Source organism: Hyperolius riggenbachi, chromosome 1 (assembly GCF_040937935.1).
Source record: "Hyperolius riggenbachi isolate aHypRig1 chromosome 1, aHypRig1.pri, whole genome shotgun sequence".
NCBI lineage: Eukaryota > Metazoa > Chordata > Amphibia > Anura > Hyperoliidae > Hyperolius > Hyperolius riggenbachi.
This window is the reverse complement of record NC_090646.1, coordinates 34,228,231-34,236,529: the sequence shown is the minus strand read 5'-3', so window position 1 is coordinate 34,236,529 and position 8,299 is coordinate 34,228,231.

The window sequence follows — 8,299 nt, the reverse complement described above, 5'->3', positions numbered from 1 at the left end:
GATGCAGATGTGATCTACTGTATGTGGGAAAGACCACTCGAGCACTAAAGGAAAGAGTTTTAGAACACATGGGAGATATTAAACATAGGAATGACACTGCGGGGGCCAGACACATGAATCAAGTACACCCCCAATCGAGATTTGATATCTCCTTCTGGGGGGTCCAGCATTGGAGGAGAAGTACAAGAGGGGGTAACCTGGATTGAAAACTAATTCAAATTGAGGCACAGTGGATTTTCCGTCTGAACACGATCGCTTCCTACAGATTAAATGAGGATTTTAACCTGGCATGTTTCCTAGTTTGATATTTGTTCTTCTAAAGACAGCTAATGAATCAGTATTGTATGGGGACATACTTCGTATATGCAGCCAATCAGGTCTGTTGTATGGCTATATATTTATATGGGAATAATGAGAGGTGATATTTATAAATTCCATTGCATAAACTGACATCTGGAATAGGCTCTAAGGATAGAGATATGGTGTATTTAATGAATGCGGCATATGCAGCTATCCATGTATATTATATGTATGGGATTATAATAACTCCATCTGCACAGACTGATAAGTCTGTACTGGTGTCTAAATATGCATCATACAATATGCCCAATAGCATCTGGTGTACTTCATTGTCACCTGACACAATGAAGTGACAGTATGCATGATATACACTCATAACTGATGACAAATCCGCATATAATTACGCGTTCTTGGGGCTATGAGTAAGTCTACTGTATTGATGTGGGTACAGGCGTGGAGCTAGGGGGGGTCGGGGTAGGACAAGTGCCCCGGGGCGCCTGGTCCCCAAGGTGAGCTCCGGAGTTTTTTGGTTTTTTTGCGGGGGGAGCAGGAGCAGCGCAGAGAAGAGGGAGAGCTGTGCGGACGGTGGGGAAGGGGGGCCATCTCCCCCCTCCTTCCCTCACCTTAGGTGCTCTCCCTCCCTCGCTGTCCCCTCCAATGTCTGGGTGGCTGGCAGCGGCGGGCGGAACTCACCTCCGTCTCGCTCCAGCGCCGGCCGGAAGTTCAGGTGCGCAGCCGCTGCTCTGGTCCAGAGTAGCGGCAGATCCAGCCGGCGCTGCGAGAGACGGAGGTAAGTTCCGCCCGCCGCTGCCAGCCTCCCGGACATTGGAGGGGACAGCTAGTGAGGGAGAGCAGCTCTTCCTCTTCTCTGCGCTGCTCCCCTCCTGCTGGGGAGGGGGACACCTGACCTGGCTACCTACTATGGGCACATATACCCCTGGCTACCTACTATGGGCACATATACCCCTGGCTACCTACTCTGGGCACATATACCCCTGGCTACCTACTCTGGGCACATATACCCCTGCCTACATATATTGGGCACATATACCCCTAACTACATATATTGGGCATATACCCCTGGCTACCTACTCTGGGCACATATACCCCTGGCTACCTACTCTGGGCACATATACCACTGCCTACATATATTGGGCACATATACCCCTAACTACATATACTTGGCATATACTCCTGGCTACCTACTCTGGGCACATATACACCTGGCTACCTACTCTGGGCACATATACCCCTGCCTACATATATTGGGCACATATACCCCTAACTACATATACTGGGCATATACTCCTGGCTACCTACTCTGGGCATATATATCCCTGGCTACCTACTCTGGGCACATATACCCCTGCCTACATACACTGGGCACATATACCCCTAACTACATATACTGGGTACATATACCCCTGGCTACATATACTGGGCATATATACCCCTGGCAACATATACTGGGCACATATACCCCTGGCTACATATACTAGGCATATATACCCCTGGCTACATATACTGCACACATATTATACCTCTGGCTACATATACTGGGCACATATAACCCTGACTACATATACTGGGCACATATACCCCTGGCTATATATACTGGGCACATATACCCCTGACTATATATACTGGGCACATATACCCCTGGCTACATATACTGGGCACATATACCCCTGGCTACATATACTGGGCACATATACCTCTGGCTACATATACTGGGGACACATACCCCTGCCTACATATACTGGGCACATATACCCCTGGCTACCTGTTCTGTGGACATCTCTACCCCTGGCTACCTGTTTTGGGGACATCTATACTGCTGGCCACCTATTCTGGGGACACCTATAGACCTGGGGCTACCTATTTTTGGGGAAGCACTGCTGTCAGATTGAGTGTATTTTGGGGAACTGCTGCCAGGTGAGAGGTGTCTACCATATTAAGGGGGCATTCTGCCTATTTATGTGAAATGCTGTCTATTTATGTGCCTCATGACTGCTGAATTTGTCTTGTTGGGGGCTTCATGGTTACTGAATTTGTCTTGTTGGGGGCCTCATGATTTTTTGGGGGCCTCAAGATCGCTGAATTTGTCTTGTTAGGGGTCTCATGATTGCTGAATTTGTCTTGTTAGGGGCCTCATGATTGCTGAATTTGTCTTGTTGATGGGCCTCAGGATTGCTAAATTTGTCTTGTTGGGGGCCTCATGATTGCTGAGTTGGTCATGTTGGGGGCCTCATGTTTGCTCATGATTGCGGAATTTGTCTTGATCGGGGGGGGGGGGGCTCATGATTGCTGAATTTGTCTTGGAACATGCTGGCAGGTACATACTGAGGGAGGGTGGGTGAGCGTGAGCCTGCTAACCTCCATGTACATTTGAAGGGGCGTGACCAAATGTGGAGCACCCATAACCACGCCCACATTTGGTCACGACCCTTCACCTTAGGGGGCGCATTAATAGTCTTTGTCCCCGGGCGCTGAAAACCCTAGCTACGCCTCTGTGTGGGTCAGGCATACATATATGGACATCATGCATACAAGCGTACAATTATGGACTTAAAGAAAACCTGAACTGAAAATTAAAAGTCAAAATAAGCATACACAAGTCATACTTGCCTCTCGTGTAGTCTACTCCTCAGTGTCTTTCTCCTGTCCCGCGTTCTGTTTGTTCACTGTGATCAAGGGAATTTTCCATCCTCCATTTTGAAAATGGCCATTACCCATAACAGCTTTCTGGTCAGCACACAGTTAAACTGTAACATCGCCCACTTGAGCCATAGGGAAACATGGACATTAACTGGCACATCAGTTTTCCTCTCAGCTATAACTGACAGCAACTGATATTTTACTGACAGCAACTGATATATTTCAGTTCTGACAAAATGTTGTCAGAACTGGAAGGGATTATTGTCAGAAGAAAATGGTGCGCTTCTGAGAGGAACTGATGGCAAGGTAACTATGTAATGTTCATTTGAAGTTACCTCGTGTGTTTATTTTAAATATTTTTACTCAGTACCGGTTCTCTTTAAGCGTCTATTTGTCCACCCTCCACTGCCTATGCAATGCGTACTATTACAATAATAATCAGCGGCGTCCCGGTCGCTAGGGGAACGCCGCAATCGGAAGTGATGTTTGTCGGCAACCGGAAGTGCCGCGGCGTCATTGACATCGCCGCCACATCGGCTCATGGACCAGGTTGCGGGGAGCATAGATGCCGCCCCACGCATATACTGTCTCCTGTTGACTGCCACTGAACTGGTATGTCCTATAACGTGATACACACCCCTTGTGGGTGTGAGTGTGCTTCATCTCCAGTATTTAAACCTGCACCGAACAGGGTGCTGCAGCTCTGACTTGGGCTATTTGCTGGGGGAATCTCTGTTGGTGGGGGGTGCACTTCACTTTGTATATGTATAGCAATCTTTGATAAAGCCGTTAGGGTGAAACATGTTAGGTTTCAGTATACAAGCACGTTGTAAATAGCACTTTGTGCACCACTGTTTATACCCCAGCTGTATTTAGGTGACAGCGAGTATCTCAGACGTTGCCATTGCGGGTCATTTGTGTAATTGAGCAAGGACCCTATATGACTGGTACAACTGTCTTCTATTTGTATATATGGTTCTATTTGTAGTGGAATAGCTACACTGTTGGGGGATGAGCAAAGACCTCCTCTTCTCACATACATGTTGTGACACATACATGTGTTGAACCATTTTATTAGGAATCACCCAACTGGGTAAACCTACCAACTATTTAGTTCCCTATATGAACGAGTGACCGCCTTGTTTCTATACCAATAGGGTTTGTCCTCACGAACCGAGTGTTTTATTTTATTTTTCCCTGGTATATATCTCGGATAGTGTGTGTACAAAAACAGTGTCGCCAGTACCTGGCTTCATAACATCAACACAAAATTAGGCAGAATTATTATTATTTATTTATAAAGCGCCAACATATTCCGTGGCGCTGTACAATGTAAGAAAACAAACAAGGGATACATAATGATACAGACAATGATATACATCAAATATGAACACTGATACACAATACAGCACTGCTGATTACAATTTGATTTAACATGATGACTAAAATGTATAAATGTCTAACAGAGTGCAAACAATTAAATTAATAACATTCCATGACACAAAAGGGTGAGAGCCTTGCCCTTGCGAGCTTACAATCTGAAGGAATGGGGTGGAAACAAGAGGTGGGGAAGTATACAGTATATGTACAGGCAGTGCGTAATTAGGTTATTTAGTGGGTGCATGGCCTAAGCTAGAGAATATGCTTGTCAGAAAAGGTGGGTTTTGAGGGAGCGTTTAAAGATTTCAAAGGTGGGAGAGTGGCGGATGTGTTGTGGAAGGGCATTCCAGAGGAGGGGTGAGGCACGTGAGAAGTCTTGTACACGTGACTGTGAGGAGGTAATTGTAGAAGAGGATAGAAGAAGCTCGTGTGCAGATCTGAGATTGCGGTTGGCTTGGTATCTGGAGACTAGTGAGGAGATGTGCAGGGAAGAGAGATTGTGAACTGAATCCTCTCATTAATTGGTAGCCAGTGAAGAGCTTGACAGAGAGGGTCAGCAGAGGAAGAGCGAGAGGAGAGATGAATGAGTCGAGCAGCAGAGTTCAGTACAGAATTGAGCAGTGCTAGTCAGTTAGTTGAAAGTCCGCCAAGCAATATATTGCAATAGTCCAATCGAGATATAATAAGAGCATGTACGAACATATTGGTTGTGTCATGGGAGAGAAAAGGTCAGATACGTGCTATGTTTTTCAGTTGGAAATGGCAGGAGCTGGTTAGGGAGTTAATGTGAGGAGTAAATGAGAGAGAAGAATCAAATATTACCCACAAGCACCGTGCTTTGGGAACTGATGTTATAGACGTGGTGTTAACATTTATTGTAATGTCAGGCAAAGGGGTGGACAGGGATGGTGGAAAGACTATTTTTACAGAATTAAAATTTTATCCAAAAAGGCATGACCATAAACATTGAGTAACCAATTTATAACTATCCATTTTTTTCTACCCTCTACCATCTTAAAGAGAATCTGTATTGTTAAAATCGCACAAAAGTAAACATACCAGTGCGTTAGGGGACATCTCCTATTACCCTCTGTCACAATTTCGCCGCTCCCCGCCGCATTAAAAGTAGTCAAAAACTGTTTTAAAAAGTTTGTTTATAAACAAACAAAATGGCCACCAAAACAGGAAGTAGGTTGATGTACAGCATGTCCACACATAGAAAATACATCCATACACAAGCAGGCTGTATACAGCCTTACTTCTGAATCTCAAGAGATCACTTGTGTGTGTTTACCTTCTGTCCCCAGCTTCTCTCATGCACTGAACATTACAGGCTTCCTGCAGACAGCTCTGCCTATGTCCTTAATTCCTTAGTATGTGACAGACCAGCTCCGTTCACAGCCTCCAGAGGAGGATTTTTATCCAGCTCTCTTCTATCACTGATAAGATAGCAGAGAAGCTGCTGGCTTATGTAAATAAAACACACACCGGAGTGTGCATAGAGGAACAGACCAGCACGGAAGAGTCGGCAGACTTCCAGACACAGGCCGACAAGTCTGACAGGGGAAAGATACATTGATTTATTACAGAGATGGTTATAGTAGAAAGAGCTGCAGCAAGCCAGATCACATTAGAATAGGTTTAGGAACTTGTAGGATGGTAGAAAAAACGTTGTAATTTTTGTTACAGAGTCACTTTAAAGGGAGGGAGGGTGGAGACTTTCCTGCTCTGCAGAGGCCGCAAAAGTGACTCTGCGTCACATCCTATGACCCACTACCCCCCTTGTTAGGCCGCCCTTTTCCTTTAGCCCTCCCCCTTCCTTAAAGGGAAAAACCTCTACCCACACCCCAAATTTTCTCACCAAGGGGCATGCACCCTGACATGCTGCCCTGGGAGGTGACCACCCTGGGCATTACTGTACTCTAATTACACTCCCTGATTGATGTATACACATGCAAGATATTTTAAAGCACTTTAGGCCTCCAATTTAGCATTCAATGTGATTTCTGCCCTTAAAACGCTGCTTTGCGTCCAATCCAGATTTTTATCCGGGACTTTTGGCGTCTATCCCACTCATCCATTCAAAAACTCAGATGTTAGACCCCTTGAAACATATTTTCCATCACTTTTATGACCAGCATAAATGTTTCTAGTTTTAAAAGTTCGCCTCCCCATTGAAGACTATTGCGGTTCGCGAAAGTTCGCACGAACCGAACCTTCCGTGGAAGTTCGTGAACCTAAAATTGGAGGTTTGGGCCATCTCTACGTGTGACCAGTGTTGCTCGGATACAATGCGTGATCATGGCATAGCATTTTTTCACTATCTGACATTGTGATCCGAATCCTTGATCATTAATCTATCACGAAATTCATTCACGCATTCAGCGGTTATTCCGCATATTCGGCCCATGATCACGGAAAAATATCTGTGATTAAACCCGCTGACTTTAGTGGTTAATACAGGGGCGTAACTAGGCCCCACCGGGCCCCCCTGCAGATTTTCTGAGCGGGCCCCCCCCCCCCCCGGGGCCCGCTCGCGGCCGTTTTGTGGGTGCTGGAGGGGTGGCAGCATGAGGGGAAAGCCTTGCCCACAGTCGGCGGGGAGAGGAAGTGACGTCAGCCGCTAGAGGGAGAAGTCTCCGATGGAACGCACGGAAGCAGGTATGTATCTGCCCGCCGCTCGCTGCCCACCACAGCCCCACAGACACTTACGAGCTGGAGGGGAGCGCAGAGGGGAGAGCCCCGAGGTGAGGGAGAGGGGGGAACTACCCCTCTCCCCGCCGACTGTGGGCAAGGCTTTCCCCTCATGCTGCCACCCCTCCAGCACCCACAAAACGGCCCCGAGCGGGCCCCAGGGGGGGGGGCCGGGCCCCCCCGCGGGCGCAGGGGCTGCAGGGCCTATTCCTACGCCCCTGGGTTAATAGCAAAGCCCCCTTACATGCTATAAACTCCCAAGTTTGCAGGATACAGTGGGATGCAAAAGTTTGGGCATCCTTGTTAACCGTCATGATTTTCCTGTGTACATCTTTGGTTGTTACGATAAAAAATGTCAGTTAAATATATCATATAGGAGACACACAGAGTGATATTTGAGAAGTGAAATGAAGTTTATTGGATTTACAGAAAGAGTGCAATAATTGTTTAGACAGAATTAGGCAGGTACCTAAATTTGGGCACCACGAAAAAGAAATGAAATATTTAGTAGATCCTCCCCTTGCAGAAATTACAGCCTCTAAATGCTTCCTGTAGGTTCCAATGAGGGTCTGGATTCTGGTTTAAGGTATTTTGGACCATTCCTCTTTACAAAACCTCTCTAGTTCATTCAGGTTTGAGGGCTTCCGAGCATGGACAGCTCTCTAACTCACACCACAGATTTTCAATTATATTCAGGTCTGGAGACTGGGATTGCCATTCCAAAACATTGTACTTGTTCCTCTGCATGAATGCCTTAGTGGATTTTGAGCAGTGTTTAGGGTTGTTGTCTTGTTGAAATATTCAGCCCCGGTGCAGTTTCAGCTTTGTCACTGATTCCTGGACATTGGTCTATAGAATCTGCTGATACAGAGTGGAATTCATGCGTTCCTCAACTTTGACAAGATTCCCAGTCCCTGCACTGGCCACATAGCCCCACAGCATGATAAAAGCACCACCATATGTTACTGTAGGTAGCAGGTGTTTTTCTTGGAATGCTACAGTGGGTTGCAAAAGTATTCGGCCTCCTTGAAGTTTTCCACATTTTGTCACATTACTACCACAAACATGCATCAATTTTATTGGAATTCCACATGAAAGACCAATACAAAGTGGTGTACATGTGAGAAGTGGATCGTAAATCAAACATCATTCCAAACATTTTTTACAAATATATAACTGCAAAGTGGGGTGTGCGTAATTATTCGGCCCCCTGAGTCAATACTTTGTAGAACCACCTTTTGCTGCAATTACAGCTGCCAGTCTTTTA